The sequence below is a fragment of the Canis lupus genome, chromosome 5 (assembly GCF_011100685.1).
Source record: "Canis lupus familiaris isolate Mischka breed German Shepherd chromosome 5, alternate assembly UU_Cfam_GSD_1.0, whole genome shotgun sequence".
Classification (NCBI taxonomy): Eukaryota; Metazoa; Chordata; class Mammalia; order Carnivora; family Canidae; genus Canis; species Canis lupus.
Window position 1 is genome coordinate 52,042,104 of NC_049226.1, and position 27,420 is coordinate 52,069,523.

The window sequence follows — 27,420 nt, forward strand, 5'->3', positions numbered from 1 at the left end:
CTGTGGATTTAGAGTTAGAAATGTTTGGGCTCCACTTCTCATTGGCTGTGTAACTCTGGGCAGGGCACAGGACCTTTCTGACTTCCAGCCGCTTCTTGTGCAGTAGGGATAAAAGCATTTTGCATGCCTACCTCCCCCCGTGGTTGGAAGATGGGAAGTACTCCCTTATTGAACATGTCACATTGCTGCTGAGGTGTCTATTCTCAAATCTGTTTTCTCTTTTGCCTTGGGTGCTTCTTGGAGGGCAGGGGCAATTTCTTAGGACAGCAAGAAGCATTTGATGAATGCTCAGAGCAAGGTTTCAAATACATGTGAGATATAGTTGCAATCAGGACTGGTTCCAGACAGTATACATCAGTAGGATCACACTGGCGCTTATGATATTGTGTGAGCCTTCCATTCTCAAGGCTGGTGATTTATCCGAGGCCTCCTGTCTTCTTTGGAATAACCTGCCCATAGGGCTTTGTATTTCACTATGTAGTTGCCTTTGTGATCTTCCAAAATGTGCCCATTTCCTAGATAAGAAAATCTAGACTCCAGTTGATCAAATAACTATCCTAAGGTCACACTTGAGGAAAGATATGAAGTCAGAAATTAAAAGCAGGTCTTTCAACAGTTGAACCCATCCTTTTCTTTTTATATCATTCTTTAACACTATATTCTACCCACTGCAAAAATTGAGGTCTGTTTTAAGTTTCCTGCTCTACCTGCCAAGTCAAACAGGATTAGTACCCAGCATTTCCAGTGGCCATGGACAGCCTAACACAGCACCTGCCGAGGGGAGTTTTTTACACAATCATTTTGTGTCTGTGTGGTGATCCTGTGATTCACCTTTATTGCCCTTGGTAATGTTACTTAACCACTTTGGGACATACTTTCCTCATCTGTAAAATGGGAATAGTAACTACTTCATTAAAAATATTAATGAAGGTAATCCAGCATTTAGTTGGTATTGAATTAAATGTTCATCCTTTCCAACATTGACTATAGATACTCACCACCCTGGCAGTAACACCCATTCACTTGATAATCATCTCCAATGAAGACAGACACCACCAAACAATCAATGTCATACTTTACATTTCTTGAGCACTAGTTCATGAATTGTAGTGGATATTTTAGTTGTTATCTCAATTAATCCTCACAAGAACTCCATGATGCATATATTGAGACTGCTATACCCATTTTACAGATGCAGAAAGCGAGTCTTAGCAAGATAACACAATTTACCCAGATGTAGCACGGTTAGGATGTGATCAAGTCAGAAGTCAAATGCAGGTCCCTCTGACTCCAGAAGAAATGCTCCATTATAACCATGCACCCCCTGCCTCCTAAGCAAGACTAGCTGTGCTGTGACAAGTGCCCAGCTGCCTCACTAATTAGCCTCTGTGTCAGACGATAGTCAGCACAGGGCCTGAAGCTGGCGGCAGGAGATGTATATCTCAATTAGGCTTCAAGTTAACTTCCAGAGACGGAAGGAAGGTTGAATCTCAGAAGTTGCTAAGTGAATGAAATTGAAACAGCCAGAAATGACTTGCCTTAGGGGAAACAGACTCATGGCTTCCTGGGTCACAGAAATTTTGTTTCCTCTCTCTGGCAGAGTGCTGAGCCAACAAAAGTCATACACTCCCGTACAGTTTGCTCAGGTAAAAACTTTAAAGAGGGTTGGCAATTTGAGCCAAATGCAGAGAGAAAGATCTATGACATGACAGCTTCTGTCTCTGAGTGACCATGCAGCAGTGAGGCAATGTGGTGCCATGTCTGCTCTGAGCATAGGTCCCAGAGTTAGACCAAAATAGGTTCAGATCCTGGCCCCTGATCATGCACTGGTTTTGAGCAAGTCAGATTCTTCAACTATGGAAAATGGCATGTGATACTGACTCAGCAGACTTGTAGAGAAGATTTAATTAGATCAGGAAAGTGCTAGGCACTTAGCACATAGTAACCATTCAATATATGCTAGTTATTGGGGGTTTATGTCTGTAAAGAGCCATAAAGAAGTGTCCCTAGAACATAGGCATATTATATCAGCTATACTTATTATCTCAGTGTTTTGACAATTTCAGAATGCAGCTTCTCTTACTGTTAACCCTCTAGTTCAGTACACACCCAAAAATAATACAACTAGAAATATAGCTCCCCAAAATACTTTGTGGCTCATAGATGTTTTGCTTAAATTATTTTCAGATATCCCCAAGTCTTCTAAAAACCCACTTTCATGGTAAGATAATGCAAAATGGCTAAAATTAAAAAGATCGATAACCATGAATGTTGGCAAGGGTGTAGAGCTACTACTGCTCCCATATATCATTGGCAGAGTGCAAAATTGTATATCCACACTGGAAAAGGGCTTGTGAGTATCTTGTAGAATTGAACACACACCTAATCTATGATCCAGTGGATCTGCAACTTGCCACCTATCAAAGAAAAGGAAAGCACATACCCATGAAAGACTTTTATCAGAATATTCACAGTAGATGTGTTCATTCTAGTCCTGGAAATAGCCAATTGTCCATTTATAAGAAATAGGCAATCAAATGGTGGCATAGGTATACAAATGACTACTGACCAGCAATAAAAATGAACAATTTACTGATACACACAATACTATGGGTGAGTGTCAAAAACCTTGCTGAGTAAAAGAAGCCTTACACAAAAAAAAGTACATATTGTTTGATCCCATTTATTTGAAGTTCTAGAACAGGCAAAACCTGTAATGGGGGAAAAAAAGAAAAGTGGTTGTCTCTGGAGTCTGAATGGGAATGGACTTCTTTCTAGTGGGCAATGGCAGGGTTTCATATCTCAATAAGGGCTTTCCTTAGACAAGCACATGCATTTGTCAAAACTCATCATGAAAGTTCACATAAGATTTGTGCCTTGCACTGTATCTAACCTTTACCTCCAAAGAAAACAAATAACAAATGTTAAACAAAAGAAACAAATGTTGAACTCTAGTTAATGATATTCATGCTAAAGTATTTAGGGAGAAAATGCACAGATGTCTTCAGTTTAATTTAAAATGCATGGAAAAATAAGATGAGCTGATGAATGGTAACAGAGATGGATAGATAGGCATGTGATAAAATAAGTAGAAAAAATGTTAAGTGGATGGTGGGTATATAGGTATTCATTATAGAATTTTCTGTATGTTTGAAAGTTTGCATCATGACAGGGAAAAAGAAAAAAAAACTTCTTTAACAGATACTAGTCTTTTCAAATAAAGAGATAATTCTAATGGCCAGATTGGAAGTCTAAATCAAATGTATCACATTAAGGAATGTACCTTCAAGTTTGTTGTTAAATTTTAAGTTGATAAGCCTGACTTGCAGGCCATTGAGGATCAGAATAAAATGTGATTTACTAAAGGAATTGAATGACAGCTTATGGTTTGCATTCATTGCCACTGGATAATTTTTTTAAGACTTTATTTTTTAGAGTCGTTTTAGGTTCAGAGCAAAATCAAACGGAAGGTACAGAGATTTCTCATCTCTCCCCTGTCTGCACACTTGCATAGCCTGCCCTATTATCAATATTCCCCACCAGAGTGGTGCACTTACTAAACTGATAAATGTATGTTGACCCGTCATTGTCACCCTAAATTGGTAGTGTACACTAGGGTTCACTCTCAGTCTTGTATATTCTGTGGCTTTGAGTAAATGTATATGACATATATCCACCATTACGATATCATACAGAATACTTTCACCTCACTAGAGAATTCTTGCTACCTCTTTGCTCCTGTTGAATGAGGAGGTGACTCTAGTAGCCATGTGTGGTTCCTTTGAACCTCATGAGTGTGATTCAATTCCCTATAGGTAGAGCCAACAAGGAAGACTGAGGCCAGACCTCTCATCTCACAGGGTAGCTAGCTATCTTCTATCCCCACACCTCAGACTCCTCAGGAGAGATCTCTGTGGAGCTGTGGAAAGGTACCTTCTTTATGCAAATGAAGAGAGTAAGTAAGGTCTTCATGTACAGGAAGGGAACTGCCCTGTGCATAGTACTTAGCTGAACTTGATTTAACCATCCCACTTTGGTCATCATTGACTACATTTCACAGATGAGGAGACTGAAGATCAGAGAGGTTCATTCATTTGTCTGTACTCATATAAGTCAGGAATGGCAGGAGTAGGGACTTGAATTCAACCTGTCTAGCTTCCAAGTTTGTGACCTCCTACCACTTAAAGTTGCTGGAAAGGGAGATGTCTTCTGAGGGACATAGGATCCAGAATGCATTTTCTCTGAGAAACTAAATTATCAAAAGTAGTTGGGTACAATAGAAATTGTATCTTTTATACCTGTACTTTTTTACAATTTGGGGCAAAGTAGGCTTCTCTCAGCTTGCTTGGGAACCTAACTCCTACACATGACATGATATTGAGGAGAGTTGATGTCCCAAGATTTCAGCCCATGACTTACAGGCTTTTGAGACAAGCTTTCCATGAGCTAGAAGCTATCTGTATTAGTTATAGCTGATTCTTATATATGGCTTTGCTATTTAAAAAGTACCTTTATATCTGTTTTCTTGTGGGAGCCCCATTGCCATTCTGCAACACAGAAAAAACAAGGATAGGATCATTATCTCCATCTGATGAGTGCCAGGGAGATCAGGAAAGAGATCCAGAAGTTTGCCACATACTAGGTGAGGGACAGAGCCAATTTGAGAATCCAAGCCCCAGGACACCCAGTTCAGTATGGCTCACACCTCACCCGCTTTTTATGCCAGTTTGGCTGCCTGCCTGTGGGCCCAGGCTAATTTACATGTGAAATCTTGCAAGTTCTTGGTAGGTGACCAGTATATAATGTGTAACTAATGAGATAAAGTACAATTTCACTTTTGTTACCAAGGAGGGGGAACTCTCGAGGGGATCATAATAATCGGGCCTTTCTCAGCGGAACTCAGAGAGTTTTATGGGCACAGAGAAACAATCCATCCTCACAATGGACCAGTGTGCCTGGGAACTCCCATTGTCCTCGCCATTCTGTGGAGGAGGAAAGAACATTAAGAGATTTGGCCCAGGGTCACCAGCACCCAGGCCGTCAATCATACCATCTCAGTGACAGAGCAAGGAGTGGAACTGTGACTCCTGTGTAACCATCCATGAGAACATGCTCCAGCTATCACATTGTGTAATGTATTTTTAAATACCCCAAAGAGCTCTTGTCAAGAAGCAGAAATGGACATTCCATACAACAGTGTTGAGACTCATCAGCAAGCCACATGTCCAAGGTCAAAAGGAAACCAGGGTAGGCCCTAGAGAAACCTCAGACCTCTTTATATCATCAGCCTATGAACATATGTATTTTTTATCTGTGAAGGAAAATGCCTTTGCTTAAGATATCTAATCAAGCCTGCCATTAACTTGCTTTGTGTCTTTGGGTGAGTCACTTTACATCTTTGGGCCTCTGTTTACTCCTCTGGAAAATGACAGCTGGAGCAGATGACATATATTCTTTAGAACCTTAAGAAAAGAAGAACCTTACCTGGAGAAATTGAGAGCATTTTTTTCTAGTCTGAATCTCTCTGAGAGCAAGGACTGTGTTCTGTTCTCTCTGGCCCCAATGTCTAGCCCAGTTCCTGACACATAAATATGGCTTGATGAATGTTGAGTGAGTGAATAAAAATGGCACAGCCCCTTTGCTTAGGATGAGCAATGTTATCATAAATTCTGTACATCGCTTGCATGTATTTCAAGTGTGACCCATTTCATGCTGGAAATGCTGGTTGTTAATCATCCTAGAGGCCTGTCAGAATGTAATCGCTGGCTCCAAGATGTTCTCATGACACAGAAGGCCAAGTCTTTCTGTTACTGCAGAGGTCTGAATAAGAGCTGATGGGCAAAGTTAGAGAGTGAGAGAGGAACTCAACTCAAGGCATACTTTTCTAATTGTGACATGTGCTAAAGGGTTAATTTTTAGAGCCAGGAGTAAAGGATCTTGATGAGAGACCATATGGCCACTAGACACTAGAAGAAAACCAGAGCCTCCTTTCACACCCATGGTTTTGTGTTTATCAGCCTGCTCTTCATATGGGAGGTGCATAGGTATTTGTCTTAGAAGATATGGCTTTGAATTCTTTCCCAAAACTTACTCATCATGGGACCCTAAGTAAGTCTAATACATTAATACAACTTATGATGACGATGAAAACTAGCACTTAAGAGGCCATAGATATCAAGTGCTTCACGGACTTTTGTTTCCTTTACATTAAGTTGTTTGATCTGTTTGAAGAAGGACCAATAATTGGTATCCATTAGGTAAGTAAACTGAGGCATGGAGAGAATTTAGGTATGTCACCCCAGGCCTTCTAGTGAGAAGGTGACAGATCCAGCAATTCATTCTCCAGACTCCGAAGTGGGAGTTCTCTGTCAGTAAAACTCTGTCCTTGTTATTAAGACTATAAAATTGGCATTGTAATATTTGATCATTCTAATTGGGTAGTTATGAAAATCAAATAAGTTTCAAATTGTTTTCTCTTCCATCAGATGGGCTGTGAGGTTCATGGTTCATCTGGATATCCTTCAAAGTGTTGGATTCATCAACAGTGCCCAGTAACTGTTTGCTGAATAAATATACAAATTGATGGAGAGAATACTTCTCAGATCTTTTATTATGCTTGTGGGCATTGTATATTTCCACAAGGGTGTTATCTTGATGTACATTTCTCAACTTGCTTGTCCATGGACACTTTTTTCATGGAACAAATATAAACATGTCATGGGATGGTGGTTCCTCAGGGCAAAGCTCCTTCAGACAACAGACTCTCAGGCTGTGCACTCTACCCAGCTTCTGTTTTCTCTCTTTATTTTAGTTCCTCTCACTTGTGCAATGATTTCCAGACTTCCTCCTTCCTTTTTTCCTACCTTTCTCCTTCTTTCTACCTTCTTTCTCTCCTTCCCAACTGCCTAACTGCAGGTCTCTGCTATGTGCTACAAAGTAGGCTGATTGGTACCAGAACCATAACTTTGATGAGCTCAGCATCAGTGAGAAAAACAGACATGTAAGCTTTACATGATGTCATTATTGTGGGTGTTATAACAGAGGAAGAGTGTGGGATACAGTGAAGATGTAAAGGAGTCAATCAGAACAAGTCATTTTTAAGCTAATCTTGAGAAATGAGCAAAGAACAATGACAGAAAATGAAGGGAAGTTCATTTCCATCAAGGAAAACATAAAGTACAAAGCCATGGGTCATAGAACAGCCTGGGATATCCAGAGAGCTGCACATTTGACTGGAGTACAGCCTTCAGGGTAATAATGGAGTAGTGGAGGGGTGATGATGGGAGAAGCAGGACATGGGCCTCATGTTTGCATGTTTGAAACCATGATTAAGTTCTTTGTCTATCATACATCGGAAACTTTTCTAACTACCTTTGGTTAATGTGAGGAAATTAGTGTTACTCATTGACCTTGTTGTGTCTGTGAATCTGCCTGGTCCAGCCTTTTCCAACATGTATTTTACTGAATTCTCGTATTATGAGATGAACTACATACATGTACCCACACATGCATGCAAACACACACATACATACACAAAATTCCAAGGAACAATAAATTTGGAAAATAGACCCATTGGTACATTAAAAATTGAAGGTTTTTCATTTGTTTGTTTATCCTTGGAACTCTTTATTTGTTGAGGAACATATATTAGCATTCCATAGAACACACTTTAGGAAAACTTTTCTGACATTCTGAAATACTGAAAATGACACTGCTATTACAACTTCAGAAATTGCCAGGGGCCTAGAGACACTGGGCTGGAAGCTATTGCTACCATCTGAGCCTTACAGAAGTGATAAGAACTGCTTAATGTCAATAGGGCATGACTGATGGAGAACCAGAGTTCAGGTCTCCTTGTTCTGGTCCAGGTCTCATTTTATTATACTAATATATAGTCCAACAAAACTCAACAGGCATTTACTGGGGAATCCATGTGCTTGTCACTGTGCTGTCTGCCAAGGATTATATCAAAGTTTGCTCTCTAATAGGAAAAATAAGACTACACCAACAGATGGACAAATAGTGTCAGGTGGGGAGTATCGTCATGTAGAAGAACAAGGCAAGATGAGGGAATGAAGAATAAGAAAGGTGCTATTTTGTAAAAGTGGGAAAGGAAGGACTAGGGTGAGATTTAAGGTTGTGAGAGGCAGCTCTATAGATATATGAGGGCAGTACCTTCCAAGCTGAGGGAAAAGCTGGTGCACCGGTGGGAGAGTTCAAGCAACATGACAGGCTAGTGTGGATGGAACAGAATGAGCAGGAGAAATGAAGTTAGGATGTGGAGTTCAAGGAGTGATGAGGGCCATAGCTGTGTGAGTCCTTGGGCCATGGTAAGGACATCTGTTCTATTTGGGGTTTTTTAAAAAAATATTTTATTTATTAACTTGAGGGAGAGTGAAAGCGAGAGAGATTACAGAGGGAGAGAGAGAAGCAGACTCACCACTGAGTGGAGAGCCCCATGTGGGGCTTGATCCCAGGACCCTGAGCTCATAACCTAGGCAGAAGGCAGACATTTAACCAACTAAGCCATCCAGGTGCCCCTATGTAGGGGTTTTGAGTGGATAATTGATCTGATCTGACTTAGGTTTTAAGAAAGCTCAGTAGTGCTTCTTTCTCTGTGGAGAAGAGACCAAGAGACCAGTAGTGAGGGTAGTACTGAGGTCTGAGTGAGAGACGACAGTGGGTCAGCACAAGGAGGGAGTAGCAGAGTGGCAAAAAGCAGTCTGATTCTGGATCAATGTGAAAAGTACAGTGGATAGGAGTCACTGAGAATCAGATGAAAGAGAGAAGAGACAGCATAGCTCTGAGGATTGGCCTGGTGGCATGGAGGGGCCATCTTTTGAGATGAAGAAAGTGATGTGCTTCTGACCCTTTGGAACTTAATGTTTAGTAAGAAAGTCAGCATTTTTAGGGTCCTTTTATTTCTATTGCTATAAAAGGAACACATATCCTGGTAAAAACTATTAAAACAGTGCAAAATGCATATAGTAAGATGTCAGTTCCCTGATTTCTCTCCAAAAATGCAATTTTTCCAGATACAGTCTAAGAGTACATGTAGGTATGTGTGTGAATATATTATATTCACTTTTATTTTTTTATTACATTGGTTTAGTCCATATACATTGTACTGCAGTTTACTTTTCCCACTAAATAACATATCTTAAATGTTAGTCTATACTGGTATTTATATATAGAGAGAGACTTCATTCTTCTAACAATACAACAGTGTATTCCATTGTATTGCCATATTGTAATGAATTTAATTAATTCCCTACTGAAGGACACTAAGATTATTTCCAGTGTTTTTAATTTGTTAAAGATACAGATGAATAATATCTTTAAACATGTGCATCATACAGATGTGGACTTAGATCTATAGGATAAATTCCTGGAAGTAGATTTTGTGACTCAAAAGGAATGTGTATATTTAAATGTTGATCCATCAAAAGGGTTGAACCAATTCATTGTCCAGCAACAATGCATGATGATACCGTCAAGATGAAAAACCTTTATTATAACAGTGAAACCAATGACAACTTATATGTGTGTTGCTTTATATTTGCCAGAGAATCTTCTAATTATTATTTGTTTAGTTACCAAAATAACTCTAGAAAGTAGATATTTTGGATTCTTATTTTATAAGTGAGGATAGGGAGATTTGGAGAGATTGATCACTTGCCCAGCTAGTGAATGGTAAAGCCGAGATTTGATTTCTCCCAGATTTCTCAGATGTCAATGCCCAGATAGACTCTAGTTTAGCCTTGTCAGAAAAAAGCTTTCCCAAACCCACAGACTACTGTTGCTTATAGATTGAACACCCTGCCCCTGAAAAATAACCAGGCATTAGCTGGATAAGACCTTGGCAGAAATGCTGATGAGAGCACATAGCCACAGCATGAAGGTCAGACTAAATGACCTTCAGGGCCCTTTCTGCCCTACTGGTTCCATGGTTTAAGCTAACTCACTTCTTAGCCTTAATAGCTGCATTGATAAAATGAAAATAATATCTCCTGCTTCTAACTACATGGGAGTGTCATAAAGATAAAGGAAATTGTACACCTGTTATTTGTACAACAACAGATAAATCCACATTAGGCTAGTGGTGGGGAGGAGGTGCTGCCGTGGTGTGGAGCTGTCCAGTCTTCTTGGCCTCCCCAGGCCTTTATCAGGAATAAGTTCCCTCAAATGGATCTGTGTTCAATACCGTTGCCAAGATGGACATGTGCTTACATACACACATTGAACTACTTCCAAATCACTGACACAGTATGTAGGGATTCACAGATTTTTTTACTCAGCTATTAGAAATGACAAATACCCACCATTTGCTTCAACATGGATGGAACTGGAGGGTATTATGCTGAGTGAAGTAAGTCAGTCGGAGAAGGACAAACATTATATGTTCTCATTCATTTGGGGAATATAAATAATAGTGAAAGGGAATATAAGGGAAGGGAGAAGAAATGTGTGGGAAATATCAGAAAGGGAGACAGAACGTAAAGACTGCTAACTCTAGGAAACAAACTAGGGGTGGTAGAAGGGGAGGAGGGCGGGGGGTGGGAGTGAATGGGTGACGGGCACTGGGGGTTATTCTGTATGTTAGTAAATTGAACACCAATAAAAAATAAATTAAAAAAAATTTTTTATTTTTAATAAAGTCCCCCTAATCTGACATCTAGCTCAGCCCCTAAAGCTGTATACTTTTGTCCATTGACTCCTGTAAATTTCACAACAATCTCACAAGCGAAGCATTACTTATCACCTCCTTTTTCTGAGAGGGTGGACACCAAAATTCAGAAGAGGTGATGTTTCTCTGTCAAGATCACACAGCAGGCAAGTAGGGGGCAGAGTGGGGATTAGAACCTAGGTTGTCCGATGTGGAGTTTGTGTGCTTTTATCTTCCAATGTTTAGCTCAAGCTTTATTCCCCGTAGACTCTGGGAAGACATCCCTGACTGCTGTTCACCCCATGCTGCATGCCTTGCTAGCACCTGTTGACCTACCTCATGAAGCTGTATATGTATAAATACAAAAGTACATTTCTATAAGCTCAAGTAGAGTGTGGAGTTCTTTAAGGGCAGGGCGGTCATGGTGGCTTCTTTACTTTGACATCCCCATCCCTTAAAATGGGGCATCAGCCATAGCGCTAGAGTAGGAAGGAACTGCCAATTTTGAATGTCTATGTGTGTCAGGAAGCAGAGCACACAGGGAACAGAACAACCCAGGTTTCAGAACAAGCTCTGTCTTACTCCAAATCCTGGGATCTTACAAGTATACCAACACCCTCTCACCTACCCTGTGTGATTAGCATGAAGTCCGAAATCCATTTTTTGTGTAAATAGAGTTTTATTGGAATATAGCCAGGCCTGTTTGTTTACACATTGCTTATTGAAAGTGCTTTAAAAAAACAGCTTCACTGAGATATAATTCACTAAGCTGCAACTTATCCATTTAAAGTGTAAACCGAGTTAAAAAATTGTGTCCTATTCTTGCAAGACAAGAGGACAGTAGGAAACTGTCTCCTTATTGGTGTGTTGCAAATGAAGCAGTGCCCATGTGCTGAACAAGGGGAGAAGGTGAAGAAAGGGGACAATTGGAGGGGACTGCTGGGCAATTGGACTTGGCCCCTGATTTCAGTTTTAACCTAAAGACTTTAAGCAGATGAGTTCCCAGAAGTACATGGATAGTTGATTTCAGAGCACCCAATGCCTCCTCTCTTTAAAAGAAAATATACCCAAACAACCCATCTATCAAGGTACATGTCTCCTTAATGTGCAGCTAGACAAGGTAACAGTGGGAAGGAAACAGGAATGCTAATGAGCATAATAAAAGATAAAAAGAAGAATTAGTAAAACATGCTGTAGAGCTCAAAGGTAGATGTGATCACAGAAGCTTTCAAAGCCCTTTATGTCCTTTTTTCATTTAACCTTTACCCCACTTGCATGGGATAGGATTATTCTCCCCAGTTCACAGGTGAGGAGCACGGATGAATCTTTCAAGATTCAGTAGACTCCAAGCACATGTTCCTAAAGCATTCAGCCAAACCCCAGGGCTCTCTGGACTCCCATGGGGACAATGCCATCCAAGACTGCCCTATGCTACAAAAAAGGGTAGATGGCTTGGAAACTGAGATCTGGCATGGGCCTGGGCACTGGGGAATGTGAGAGAGAACAGGGGGAGTAGGACAGACACATTTAGGGAAGAACGTTCAGACTGGCCCCACTGGTGGGGACCATCTCTCCTAGGGATGACTAGGGGGCAGATATATATGTGTGGGCTGTGGAGTCAGCCTGCTGGCATCCAATGCTGGCTGTTCTGCATATTAGCAGTATAACCTTATGCAAGTTCCCTGACTTGTGCCTCAGTTTCCTAGCCTCACTCTTGTTTTTTCCTAAGGTTATTTTGAGAACTAAATGAACTGATTTTTCAAAGCCCAAGAATATTGCCCAGTATGTAGTGAGCACTTAGGGCATGTTGACTGGTAGGATTACACATTCAGAAATACCGTCTGGATCTAGAATATAAAAGGACTTGGATTCTTGGAACAGGCTGTAGAGCTCATCTTTGATTCTATAGAATCTTTGATTCTATAGCACTGGGTTTTTTGAACCTGCTGAAATCTGCGCTCTGGGAAGGTCTACCTGTGTTAGAAAGGATTAAAGTAGCGAGAGAACTGGAGCCAAGGGATGGTGAAGGGGCTGCTGCCAAAGGCTTTATGGTAATTCCATTGTCTGGGAGAGAGAGGAAGGCTGGCCCTGCTAACCACACGTGGGTTTGGCAGAGTCTGTCAAACAGCCTGCTCTGAGGTGCTGGGTGGGCCCAGATTCCACTGTCTGGGAGGACTTTTGCCTATTTATAGAAAATAGAGAGAGAAAATAGAGATCATTTTCTTTCACTTGCCTGGGAGAGTGACCATCTTTATGGAGCACTGAGGAAGAAGGCTTGGAGTGTATACATAGAGTTGCCAGCTCAGGAGCTGGCAGCAGGGTGGAAGCACCATCCCCAACCAGCAGCCTAGCTGAGCCAGGCTCTATTTTAAGCATGTCAAAGGGCTCACCTAAAATTCTCTTCCTAGGAGACAGCCTAACAGCATGCCATTATGCTGTTTCTGGGTAATGGTAGGCTCTACGCTTGGCTACACAGAGTCTCCCCCAAAATTAACCCCTGCCACACGTGCCATCTTCCCTCTTCCTCCCATGACAATAATTGTTGGGAGTTGGACTCCAGGGACTCCAAGCTCATCGGCTGCTTGGCTCCCTTACTGCTCCACGGCACACACACCCCCCAAGCCTTTAATATAATGCAGGTGGGCCTTCTCTGAGTCTGCCTCTCCATACTGAGCGAGGCTTTGGCTAAATGTGGTACCCAATAACTTCAAGGGATCAAGTGCTTTCAAGAAATTTTTCCTCTAAGAAGATGAGCTGGGGGGGAATTGAAAGCAAGGCTGCCAGCTTTGATGTCTTAAGTATGAAATTTCAATGGCTTACCAGCTGCCAAGCTCTGGTTTTAGCACAGACGGAGTAAGATTTAAGGAAATGATCACATCACCTGCCCTATGGGAGACAAGTAATGATGGCAGAGCAGCCCAAGGAACCCAGAGCAGGAGACAGGGAGATTCTGACCTGGCATTTTCAGTTGGCCATGGTGATCTGCTGCATCTCTCTCTTCTTTTTAGAGATAATTTGGTTTGGTATTTTTCCACTGCAAAATACATACTTACATCAGAAATTCAGAAAATACTGAAAATTGGAAAAAGGAAGACATTTTTTTTTTTTACAATTCTCCAAAGAAAAAGTTTGGTATATTTCCTTATAGTTCTGTATCTAAGATTTTATTTTTTTTTTTATTTTTTTTTTTTTGTATCTAAGATTTTAAAAGTTGTTATATTAGTTCTTTGTTTATTTGCCTTCCTACATGTCTGCCTGTTTATCTAGTTTAATTATGATGATTGTCCTTGTTGTTGTTGATTTCTTAATTTATTTGGTTGGTTTTACTTTTGTCCAATCAGCATGGTAAAATACATTTTTAAGTTAGTGCAAAATCTCTGCAATCTACATAAATACTTGTTGGACCAGGAATTGCCTGGAGTCAGGGTACATGGAAAGCTTATGAAAATGTGAGAATGGTGCCTAGGAATCTGAATTTTAATGATAATTTCAGATGATTTGCAGGCATATGTTTACAAGCCACACTTTGAAAAACACTGCATTTTTAAAAAGATACTATTTTTAAGTAATCTCTGTACCCAATGTGGCATTCAAACTCACAACCCCAAGATCAAGAGTCACATGCTCTACCACCTGAGCCAGGCAGGCACGCCTTAAAACATTTACATCAAGCTAAATACCATGGTTCTGTTGATTCATTGAGTGGATTTTTCATATACTTATCCATTTTTATCATAGTGAATACCTAGGTTGTTTGCAGTTTTCATTAAGCATAAACAATGCCACAATGAATATCTTTGGTTATTCATTTACTCATTCATTCAAAAAGTGTGTTTTGAGTACTGTACAAGTTAAGCCTTTTCCCAGGTGCTGGAAAGGCCAGTGACCAAACCGACCACTTCCTGCTCTTATTGAGCTTTTACCTAATGGAGAGAAAGACAAATAGAATCACAAAATTAGATTATTGTAAATTGTGATGAATGCTATAATAGAAAAGATTCAGGCTGCTATGGGCAGATGACTCATTTAGACTTAGAGGCCAGAAAAGCCTCCATGAGGAGGTGACAGGTCAGTGAAGCTTGAGGGAAGAATCAGAGTTAGCCAATATCACTTTTAAGGTTTGCAGTAGAATTATAGGATTAAGGGGTACTGACTTTTCACACAACCTTCCTAATCCCCACCTCAGTTTTCAGTGTCCATGTTCACATGTGCAGGATGTATATTGGACAAGGTCCAGTCAGGAGAAGACAAACCGCATTTGGTGTTTTACACAGAGGAGTTTTAATACAGGGGATTGATTGTAAATTATTCAAAAGTTTGAAAGAATGGGGTACCTGGATGGCTCAGTGGTTGAGCGTCTGCCTTCATACTCAGGTCGTGATCCTGGGGTCCTAGGATTGAGTCTTGTATTAAGCTCCCCACGGAGAGCCTACTTCTCCCTCTGCCTATGTCTCTGCCTCTCTCTCTGTCTCTCATGAATAAATAAATCTTTTTTTTTTTTTAAGGTTGAAAGAACAAAAGAAGAAGGTGAGTAGGTCAGAGATTAGTATGTATAGGAAGTAGCTACCATACCTAGTCTTGAGTGAACATAAGGCAAGTTGTGATGTTTGCAATGCCTGGTAGTCCTCTCCTGCTAAGCCACACTGTGAAGGGCCAGGGAGAACAGCTCGTGCTGGAGTCAGAGATAAGGCATGGCTTGTGCTGGGACATCCAGGTGCTAAGCTAACACTGCGTGGCTGACGTGGGAGTTCAGGGTCACCACTTGGCTGGTGCTGAGATTCAGCACCAGTTCTGGGATTCAGGGAGAGGCTTTGCCCTACAGAGGAGGAAACTGCCAGAGATGCCAGAGATCCTAGCTGTCCACTGCTCCTGGAAGGTTGCGGATAGACACTGGAAGCAGGAAGTGAGTTCCTTTTCCCTTCTTCCTGCCTTGTAGTATCCTACCTGGTCTCTCTATTGACAAAACCTAAGTAGAAGCCACTAGGCAAAAGAACATAAGAAGTGCAGGTTTGGGGGTCATAAGCAGAGAAGGGCAGAAATGGGACCCGAGACTGAATAGGTATATGACCTGCACACAGAGAAAGGGGACATCATTTTACTAGTGCCCTTCCTCCTCTGACCTTGGGTACTGCCCCTGGGGGAAATTAGACCAACTCAGTAGTTATCCATTCCATTGCTCCTCTACCCTCGTCCCCAGTCCTTTCTTTTCTAAATGTCTTTGTACATAAATCTGACTCTGAATTAATATGTCAACATTCTGTTGATTAAATAGTTAGATGACGAATGAATTGTAGCTGCTTCATACCTTCTTAGATATTGCTAAGAATCTAGTACCATGCAAAGTGTCTACATTTGCTCTTTCCATCAAGCCTCACATGTGCCCCTTCCATTTGGCAGTGAGACTATAGCTCCAAGAAGTGCAGTGACTGGCTTACCATCACACATTTCCTAAGTAGTGTTGAGATCCAGACCCAGGTTCCCTAGCCTCCATACCTGCTACTCCTTTAGATTCTTCCATGGTATAGGCCAACATTTAAAGGCCATTCTTGGATTATTCTTAAAAGCAGGTGGAGAGCAGCTTGTTGAACATTCTGAGTTTATGTGAGGATATATCAGTAGTAACCTAGAAGCTAACTGACCCTGGAAGTCCAGTAGAAATGACAGTCTTGCCACTCAAGGCCATGGCTCTGGGCTCCTGTCTGAAACCCTCCACTGACCTTTTCCTAACACTTGGCATTTTAGTGTTCCGTTGATTACAGAACACTTACATGCAGCACAGAGTTGACTGTTTGTTAAAATGGAAAGTGGAAAAAAAATAGAAAAGAAAGTACAAGCTTGCCAGAGCAGTGCTGTGGAACGGCTGTTCCCTAGGTATTCATCTCAGTACGTCTAAACACCTATAATTAAACTAGCTTTGGAGCAGTGCCTCTTGGAGAGGGTGAAAGAATCAATTCTGCAGCATTTGGATCTTGTTCTTTGTATACAGTGCTCAGCAGTGAAGATGTTCAAAAAAGACCAGATGCTATGGCTCAAGAATATAGTTACCAAGCTATTAGGATGAATGGATGATGGTCTGGTCTTGGGGACATCCAAGCTCAGGGCAGGAGAGGAAAGAGACAAGGGATGAATAGAGTGACCTCTAATTCTCTATGTCCGTACCCCAGTCTCATTTCTTCGCTAGGAATTGTATTTCTATACCCCGGATGCAGTGATCACTGGGTAGCTTTGTGTTAAACAGCTAATTAATGGGAACTGAAGTCAGCTGTTCTATTTATGAGACTCTGGAGCAGGCAGAGACACTTCACTCATCTGGAAAAATAAGTTGGGATCAAGCTGTATCTTCTATATAAATATGTGAGGCACTGCTGTCAGACGCCAGTACCAGCCAACACTGTCTGGCTTCACATGAATCATTGAAATGACCTGAACCTTCAGTCTGAGTTGATGGTAGCTAATGTGTGCCATATAATCTCATGTGCTCGGAATGTCTTGCGAACCAAGCACGCTATCAAGATACAGTTTTAATTAACATTTGCTTTTTAGATAATATACGCAATTTATTTTGGCAAGAGTTCATTGAATGTAAAATCTACATAATTAAGATACTAAACCTGCAATATTTTTTCTTTGCTGTAATTTTTGCTAAATGACACAGATTCAGCAACATTTATTATCCAGCAGATAGCTGCAGTGGGCAATCACAATTTCATATCTTCTTTTTTTCTTTTTCTCTTTGCTTCTCTAACCAAAGAATACAAAGTCATATAATCAATTTTACTCACTTTTAAAATTCAAGGGTATCAGATTGTTTTATTAGTTCAATTTGATGTTAAAAATTAAGCAAAGAAAGCATGTTCATTATTCTCCTGCACTGAAATCTGCTATAACAATAGGGCTTATTTTAGATTTTAATATTATTTTGTGAGTTTACTTCAGTACATTTTTCACCATCATGACAGGATTATGGGGCATGATCAACCAGGAACACACTGGTAAAGACCTTAATGATCATTAAGATAACTCCTCATTTTACAAAGAAAGCCATGGCTACTGAGTCTCCTAGTGGCAATGTGACTTGCCCAAAGTCATATAACACATTGGAGCCAGGACCAAGACCAGACCCTTGACTAGCACAGCTCGCTTTCCATTGTTCCAGCAACTTCCCTTTAAGAAACATTTGCCCTCTACCCACAAAGAGCCTCTTCCGCCATCATTGACTATGCCTTGTAAACTTAGAAATGCCTCCATACTTTGTAAAATAGGCATGTTTGGGGGAAGGGGAGCAAAATAGACCTGGTTCCCCAAACCCTTGCCTTTAGTGAAGAGCAGCACGATGGCTGAATCCCAATTGCTTTGTTCTTTGTGATAATCCATATAATTGGGTCAGAGGGCTAATGACTTGGCTTCATGAATCTGAGCCATATGCCTCCATGATTTGCAGCCAGCTGCATGCCTGCGATGAGAGTGTTCATGATGGAAGCCCAGGGCCTCAGCTGAGAGAAGCAACAGCCAGACCAAAGCTGGAAGCGGGAAAAAGAATGGCCCCTGGTTATGAGGCCATTTTCTAGATGCTCCCTCCACCCCTTCCAATCTGCTTGGTTTCTGAGCTGCCAAGTTCCTCGCAGACAGGCCCTTGACAAGGGCCTTTCCCGAAGACTCTGACTGCACTCAGAATGTGGTAGGCAGGGATTGCGCCAGTGTCAGCCTCTTCTCTCAGATCTGTAGTAAGCTGCTAATTAGTGTCAGTAATTGCTGCAGGAGAGGATAGCTGGCTGCCCATCAGCATTGGGAAGGAGGGGGTGCTTGTGCCCTCCCTCTCTCCTGACTCCCTCCTCTCTAGCATTTAGCCATAAATCTATATCGGTTAAATCGGCTGTTGGTCTGCTTGTTGTAAAGGACGTCAGTGGAGTCGCGTCAGGTTAATGGGTTTGGCTAATGTATGGGCATAAGGATGAATAACCCGATCATGCATCGTAGCCAAAGGCAGGAGGATAGGGGTCTTTGAGAGTCATCAGAGCAGAGGGCTCACAGGTACACTTTGTGGTGAGGAGTCCCAATAAATCCCTTTCTTGGGCAACTCTATTAAAGGAACAAGAACAGTACTTTCTGTCTATGAGCCATAGGCCAGCAGATGGTGTGGAGGAACAGAAATCTCAGATTTTGTGCAGATCTATAGATTGAGGTTCTACTACTGGTGCTGCCACAAATGGCTATAACCTATGGCAAAGGATGAGCTTCTCTAAGCCTCTGCTTTTCCATCACCGCAATGGGGCTACAAATAACATCTATCTTACAGCATCATTTAGAGGTTGAAAGGAGCAAATATACATTCAATGTTCAGTACAATGCTGGGTATATAATCATTATTCGTGAAGTGAGCACTCAATAAATACCGTGAATAAAAATATGTAACACGGGGCACTAGGGTGTCTCAGTCAGTTAAGCGTCTACCTTTGGCTCAGGTCATGATCCCAGAGTCCTGGGATTGAGCCCTGCATGGGGGGTGAGATGGGGTGGAGTCCCTCCTCAGTGAGGAGTCTGCTTCTTCCTCTCTCTGCTCATGCTCTCTCTGTGTCTATCTCAAGTAAATAAAAAAAATATTTAAAAAACTAAAACAAAATATGTAACATACCAGACACATGGGTGCTTGTGTGCTAGTAAATTTCAGTGGGCTTTCATGGAGATCCTAGTATCCCTTTGCAGTCAGCTCAGCGGCTCTACTGGTTTCTGATTGCCCCATGGTCAGTGCTCCCTTCACCACCCCCTGCCAACTTTTTGGCATTGGTATATGAGGAAGAGGTAGAGGAACTATGGCCACCAGATATCTGTGCAGCATGTAGCCTTCTGTACCATATGTTCACCATGCATTAATGCCCAGTGTGACAGTACTGAGAGCCCTGCTTATGGCCCAATAAAGCATTCTAAGACATACCACAAAACTTCTAGTTCACATACAGAATATCCAATGATACAGTGCAATTGTGCTTTAGCTTTATTTAATTATAAAATAATGCTATTGATATGTGTGTGGGGGTATATGTTTTTACCTTCTATTTCCCAAAGATCTAGGTATTTTCTTTGCCTCCAATATTCATTTGCTTAGCAAATATGTAATGTATATTACATTCTTATTTTTATATGTATGTTTGCTAAGAAAATGTGTATTTCCCATGTGCATACACATCTATTCATTTATTCATTCAACAAATATTTATTGAGCACCAAGTGAATCACAGAATTGTAGAGCTAGAAAGAGAGGACATGCAATCATCCTATTCAGGGCTCTTAATTTAGAGAAGAGGAAGATGGGATCTTAACCTGATAAATCCCACCTTCCCCCTAGGTACCCTTTCTCCCCTGTCTTCACTTAAAGTTCATGGCCCATCAATATAGTCACCTTATTAACAGGTCTCGATAGCTCTCCTTTCCCTCTATGTCCTGCTGGACTGTCCAGACCACAGCTCTGCAAAGCCTACCTGTCTCCCCTCTGCCTGGCACCAGAGCAGCTACATGTAGCTGAATAAAAGCACAACCTGATTGTACTTTGTGACTTCACACCTCCGTCTCAGGGAGTATGGCACAGTAGTTAGGAACTGAGACACGTTGCCTAGGTTGATATACTAGTTCTGCCATGTTCTAGCTGTGGAACCATGGGCAAGGGACTTAACCTCCCTGTGTCTTATTTTTCTCATGTAGAATAAGGATAACAATCTTTATCTCATAAGGTTGTTTTGATTAAAGGATTAAAAATATATGAGGCATTTAGAGCAGTGCCTGACACTATAGAGGTATATGTTCATTATTATTACTGAACACTCTACGTTGTGGTGCAAATTCCTCTATATACACAATGGCTGCTGGGTCTCCAACCAACCAAACCACATTCCAGGCAGCAGAAGGGGAAAGAGGCTTCTGCCTACAGAGTCAGCTCCTTTAGGAGTCCTTTCCAGAAGGTTCTCACAGTACTTCTATTTACAGCATCTGGTTTCATGGATCTTCCTGGCTGTAAGAGAGACTGGGAAATGACGTCTTTATTCCAAAAAGTATTGCACCCCAATGGGGATTCTGTTACTAAGGGAAAAGGGAATGGAATATCTTTAGACATGACAGACTCTACTACATCCACAAGGCCAAATTTAATGGACTTTTCTAATTTCTTCTCCCTTAGCTGCCCAGGAACATCCATTCCACTCCTCCATATACACTTGTCTGTCTTGGTTTCTTTGAGTCCATAGCCTATTGGTTTTCCTACTACTTCTCTGGCCACTGTGTTTCCATCTATTTTGCTGGCTTCTTCTCTTCTTCCCAATCTCTGTATGTGATGAGTCCTAGTTTACTACTGAAGTCCCTTCTCCAACTCCATTCACTCCCATGGTGGGTGACTGCTCCACTCGTGCTGCCAATTCCCAGACTCACATGTTTAACTCAGCCTTTACTCTAAACTCCACACTCATACCTAGGTGCCTTCTCCTCTTCACTTGTATACTGAATGACCATCTCAAAACTTACATTTTAAAGCATAAGTCTTGATTTCCCATCAAATGTGTTTCTTTCCCAGCCTTCTCCATCTCAACACATGGACATACCACCAATCTGCTTGAAGTTCAACACTTTAGAAACTATCCTTGATAGCTCCTCATCCTCTAATCCTCCACTCCCATTTGCAACCTCTGAAGAATTCTCAAATCTGTCCACCTTTTCCCACCTTGGTGAGCACTGCTCTGATCCAAGCCAGCAACATCTCTCACCTTGAATGCTGTGAGTTCATCTTAATGCATCTCTCTACTGCATGCTTTGCCTTAACCATAGAGGACAGTGGTTGAGTACCAAAACTCTGGAGACAGATGTCTGGGTTCAAATCTTAGCTCCAACATGTGCAACCTGTGTGACCTGGACAAGTTTCTTAACTTTTTTTGGTCTCATTTGTTTGTTCATCTATAAAATGAGAATAAAAACAGTACCTATTTCATATGGTTATTATGAGCACTAAATGAGTTAATATATGTAAGCACTCAGAGCAATGCCTGGCATATAATAAGCACAATCAATAAATGTTAGCTATTATCATCAGCTATTATTACCATGCATTTTTCATGGAGTAGCCAGAGCGATCTTTTAAAAACATAAATTAAATCCTATCATTCCTGTGCTTAAAACTCTCCAGTGATTTCCCTTTTCGGTGCAATAAAATGCTAACACATTACCAGGGCCAAAGGTCCCATATTTCCTAACCCTTGGTTCCTCCAATCTCTGCTCATAGCTCTGTCCCCATCATACACTATCCTCAAGCTATACCCGATTTATTTTCTGTCCTTTACCATTCCAAGCTCCTTGCTTTCTCTGGTGCATTGCCCTCATTCTTCCCTCTGTCTGGAATGTGCATCCCTCTTTCCAACTGTTCATAGGGCTGACTTTTCTTTTCTCAGATTTCAGCAAATGACCTCCCTCTCTTTGAAATCCTCCCTGCCATGTGCCTAAAGGAGTGTCCCTGCCCCAGTCATTCTTCCTCTTCTTTGCCATGGGACTTAGCACAATTTTCAGTTGTCTTATCAGTTTGTTGGCTTATTTTGTAGTCTACTCTTCCCTTTTACTACAGTGTGGGGTTTCTGAGACCACAGACTTCTCTTATCTCAAACAGTCATAGATCTGAGGACCTAAAACAGTGATTTTAGGTTTGTGAACACTTATGTTGTGAAGTGTTCACAACATAAGTGTTCACAAACCAGCTGGTGGACGAAAGGAGAGATGACCCTTGAGCCAAGATTTTAAGGAATAAATAGGAATTTTTCAGATACACAATGAGAGCAAGAATTTGAGGCAAAAGGAACAGCATTTGCAAATGCATACAGATGTGAAACAGGGTAGGGCCTTGCTATTAGAAAAATGTGGTGTGGTCTTTAGACCAGCAATATTGGCCTCATCTGAGAGCTTATTAGAAATGCAGAACTTTGGGTCTCCAGCCTAGACCCACTGAATCAGAATCCACATTTTAAGAAGACTTTCAGGTGATTCCTTTGAAAAGAACTGGAATAATATGTTCAAGGAACCAGTAATAGTCATTATGTCTAAAGTACACAGGGAAATATATGATCTAGGATATTAATTCAGCTGGTGTGTGAGACGTAGAATAACAGTGGCTTAAAAACACCAGAGAAGTTTATTTGCATCTCATGTAAATCTCCAAGCTCAATGACCACTTTTTGCTAAGTTTATCAAGGGCCTGGACCATTCTAAGGAGTCTGGCAAGGTGAATTTTCTTTCTCTGTCCTCTGATCAAGATTGACTGTGATTTTGAGCTGCCACTTTGCGCTTAGTGGAAGCACTCATTGCTGGGCTGCATTGCACAATATCTGGTGGGCACCTACTACCTGCCAGACAGTGTTCTGGGGACATGGCAACGAGGGGATATAACTCCATCCTTTAAGGAGGTTGGCATGAAAATGGATTTTATAATACAGTTCCAGATCCCTCTGTGTGACTTGCCAGATTTCCCTGTTAGGAATAAAGGTCAGCAGGGTGAAGAGGAGGGATTGGGGAGTGAAGCCTCGGAGGACTGAGGTTGGGGAGAACCAGGGTGAGAGGGAGCTAGAAGACTTAAAATTTTCTCCTTCAAGAAATCCATTGGAGCAACAGAAAAAAATAAAGACAGCAATGTGTTCTAACATACCAAGTAATACAAAAAAGGAATCCATGAATCTACAATATTAAAGTTTTATTTTTTAAAGTTGTATTAAAAGTTATTTGGGAAAAGGAAATACATACACTATCAAACAACATCCCACAGAGAACTGATTAATTACTCAGGGAAGGGGATAACCTTTTATCTTTACAATGACGAAATCTGGCAAACACCATATTTACTATGTGATCATTTTAAAGTCATCAGTGATAGGGCTAACTGGAATCATGTGATTCAAACTGAGGATTATTCTGAAGAATGACTGGCTTATGCTGTTCAAAAGTGTCAGTATCTTGGGAGAAAAAAAGGCTGAGAACCAGTTTTAGATTATGGGCTAACAAGAAATGACAACTAAATGCAATCTATGATCTTTGATTGGATCCTACATGGCAAAGAAATGTTCAAAGGACATTATTGGAACAATTGGGGACACCTGAATATGAACTGTATATTGGATAACAGTTCTCTAATATACTGAATGAGATGATAATATTGTGGATAGGCATGAAGATATTCTTTTTCTTGGAGGATACATGCTAAAGAATTTAGGGGTGGATTAAAATGTTGCCAATTTACTCTCAAATGGTTTAAGGGGAGAAAAGTATATAGGGAAAGAGATAGGATGAATGTGGCAAAATATTAAGAGTTGGTGCATCTAGGTAAATGGTTGTTAGGTATTCATTGTGTTACAATTGCAGCTTTAAAGTACATTTAGAGGCACCTGCTTAGTTCAGTCGGTTACGTGGTCAACTCTTGATTTTAGCTCAGGTTGTGATCTTGGAATGATGAGATAGAGCCCCTGCATCAGGCTCAGCGCTTAGTAGGGAGTCTACTTGAGATTCTATAACCTCTCTCTGTCCCTCCCCCTGCTTGTGTTTGCACTGTCTCTCTAAAATGGGGGGGGGGGAGATAAATCTTTAAGAAAAAAAAAAGGTTTAAATTTTGTTTTAAATAAAAAAGAGTGTTTTACTATACCTGGTGGCTGATCCTATACAGACCAAGATCAGTGTATACAGTGGGTTCTCAAAACTCCCATCACTTGGGATTTGGTTTAGCCTGGCCCCTGGGCCATTAGCCTGCACCCCAGGAAGTGAGGTGGAGTCTAAGCAGAAGGGACAGAGGAGCTGGGGTCCTGCAGGCTCAGATTTAGCCTCTGTCTGAAGCTTACACCCAACGCTTCCCTTTGGAGTATCTGCACTAACAAGTCGTGAATACACAGCGCCTGACAGACTGGGGAACACCCGATGATGAAAGCCCACTTTCCTTTTCAGCAAGAATTGAGACCGAAAGCCGCATGCCATAGGCCCCTTTCCCACCCACTGGGGAGGGTCAGGGAGAGAGGGGAAGACCATTAGGGTGGAATGGGGTTCTGGGGTTTTCTTTGCAGGAGGAGGGTATTATTTAGGGTAGGCAGAGGAGCTAAAGATGAGATGAAATTCTGATTGTGAGTTGGGGCGGGTGAATTTAAACAACATTTTTAGTCACAGATGGTTGAAGAGAAATACAGAGAACAGGCCCCAGCACCTCGTCTTCCTAGCTGATTGCAGGGAGGGGGAGCTTGCTAATGAACACATTGATTTCCCAGCTCCTTGGAACAATAGCAAATGCTTTTTGCAGTTATTAATTGGGATCCCACAGCAGGTGTGGGGGATGGAAGGCACTGGTGATTCTAAGTTTATCTTTGGGGGTTAGGAGAATAGAAAGAATTTAAAGAGCAAGGAGGAAGTTCACGGGCTATCACAGCAAGAGGGCTAGACTGGATGATCCAGGGTGATTTCAACTCTCACCTTGCTGTGAGCAGCTGACTTTTTAAATATTTGTTTTTCTCATTGATAAAAGTTAGAATAATCATTTTCCTTCATATGGATCATATGAAAACCAAGTATACTAGTTACTACAGGTACAAAGTGCTTTGTAAGCTTTCCAGGTTACACACTATTTTTCTTGTCAGTTATTTATTTTAAAAGTGTTTATTAAGCACCTACAGTATACTAGGCTCTGTGCTAGGTTCAAGGAATGTGGCAGTGGACTGGAAAATATAGTCCCTGCTTCCATGGAACCCGTGTTCTAGCAAGGAAGAGGGACATTGGTCAAGTGATTACAAATGCACCGAGATATGTCAGCTGCTGTTCCAACAGAAAGCATAAAACAGGTTAACCCAGGAAGATCCCCTACAGGAAGGAATAGCATTAAGGTGACTCGTAATAAACAATAACACTACCAGCCTTCCCCATGGACCAGGGTGACAGGCTTAAATACCAAGGTGAGTCAGATGGAGAAAGGTCTGAAACCTTGTGAAGGGATTGACTTATATTTCCGCACTGAGGTTAGACAAGCCAGTGTGTCCTCAGAGTGACCCCTATGGTCCAGCTAAGGTTGCTTAGCCTTGTCCAGTAGGCAATCCTAGAACAGGACATTCCTCATTCTTGTGAGGCTGACATACTGATAATGAAGCTCGAGCTTTCCCAGAGTGGTCAGGCTTATCTCCCTGCTCCCAAATCAAGAGGCAGCAGAAACTGAGGTCTCCTCTGATACACCCAGCATCCTACAGTGCATGGTCCAAGTGTACCTGTCTGAGGAAGACTCCTCCATCCCACTAGCTCAGTGCCTGCCATGTTCCCTAATGACTGCCATGAGCCTGTGCCTAGTGGCACTTGTGGTATCTGCCCCCAGTCCTAGCCCAACCTGCGTTTTATAAAATCACCCTTGAAAAACAGGACTTCTGGATGCAGACAGGATAGACTAGGATAAAAAGCATATGTCAGGAAGGGAGATTTGCATTCCCTTCCATTGGGAATGTGTTTCCTGAGCAGCCACGAAGAGAGGAGTTGGATGCTGGGCACAGAGTACTCAGAGTACATCCACTTCTAGTAGGGTCCAGGGCAGGACCGTTGAAACAAATGCTGCATGCCATGCAAGAGTGAAGACAAAAATTGGATGAAAGTATCATGGGGGGTTCTGAAGAAACTTTTTTTCCTACTTTTCATCCATGGATGGCTTTTCATAAATCTGAAAAGCATTGCTGCTTTGTGAATTCTGGTTTCCTCAAGTGGTGGGGGGTTATGATGATGGTGGTGTGGTCTGTGCAAGTGAGTGGTTGAGAATCAGGAGGGGAACTGAGGGGGATAGGAGGAGTGGGTGGTGTAACCCTTAAGACAACCTTCAACTACTTTGAACTTTTTTCTGTTAATAATGTCTCTGTCTGCTGTAATCATTTACCAGTCTGTAATATGGATATAAATACTGCTTGTATTCTTTAGAGAGAGATTTCTTGACTAGGAAAAAATGAATTTTCTAAGTACTTCCACATCTAACAATGGGATAGGATCATACACTTTCCTCTTTGCCTCTAGGACCTGGATGAAATTAGGAAAGAGCTTCTATTTCATGAGGAAACTTTTATTATTATTATTATTATTATTATTATCATGTACTGTACTCCCTATTCAAGACTTCACAAAAGAAAAAAAGGAATAAAATTCACACATTTGTGAGAAACTGCTGATGCCTTTGAATATCTTCCCACAAGCAGGAAAATCTGGTATTAAAAAAAAGTTGAATTTCCCACATATGAAAGAACACATTTATTGATGATATGGATGAATAAAAACCATCAAGTAAATGTTGTTTAGGTTAAAACAAAAAAGCTGCACCTTTATTCCCAGTCTCTAGAACAAACCAGTCCCCACCCCCACCCTACCCACAAAATGCAAGGAAAAGGTGAAAAAAATATTGCATTTATTTTTTTCAGTTAGTGCATACACATATAAAATTTATATATATTCCAGGAATATCAAAGATCAGCTGGTTATATGTTCTAAACACTTTATGTGTATTAACTCATTTAATACCACAACAGTCCTATAAGTAAGTTGACTGTGATCATCCTTCTTTTCACAAATGCGGGAACAAAGAGGTCACAGGGATCATAAAGCTGAGACAGGGATCATAAAGCTGAGACATGGTGGCACTGGGAGTTGAACTCAGGCAACAGAGCTTTAATGTCTGCAGACTTAAAAAAAATATAGGCCACTTGCAAATGTAAAACTTGTAAAGTCTAATAAATATAGACCAC

At 41.3% G+C, this 27,420-nt stretch overlaps 1 protein-coding gene across 9 annotated transcripts in view; it reads left to right on the top strand.

Annotated features, from left to right (window-relative positions):
- The window catches only part of DAB1 (DAB adaptor protein 1), a 1,027,070-nt gene that overhangs the window by 201,298 nt on the left and 798,352 nt on the right, over nt 1-27,420 (top strand). Inside the window, exon 1 of one of the 9 annotated variants that reach the window (XM_038537408.1) lies at nt 4,979-5,247. The exons of the other annotated variants lie outside the window; for them this stretch is intronic. The gene's annotated coding sequence lies outside the window, so the exon portion shown is untranslated. Of the gene's footprint in view, nt 1-4,978; nt 5,248-27,420 lie in introns of those variants that run through there. 9 annotated transcript variants of the gene reach the window in all.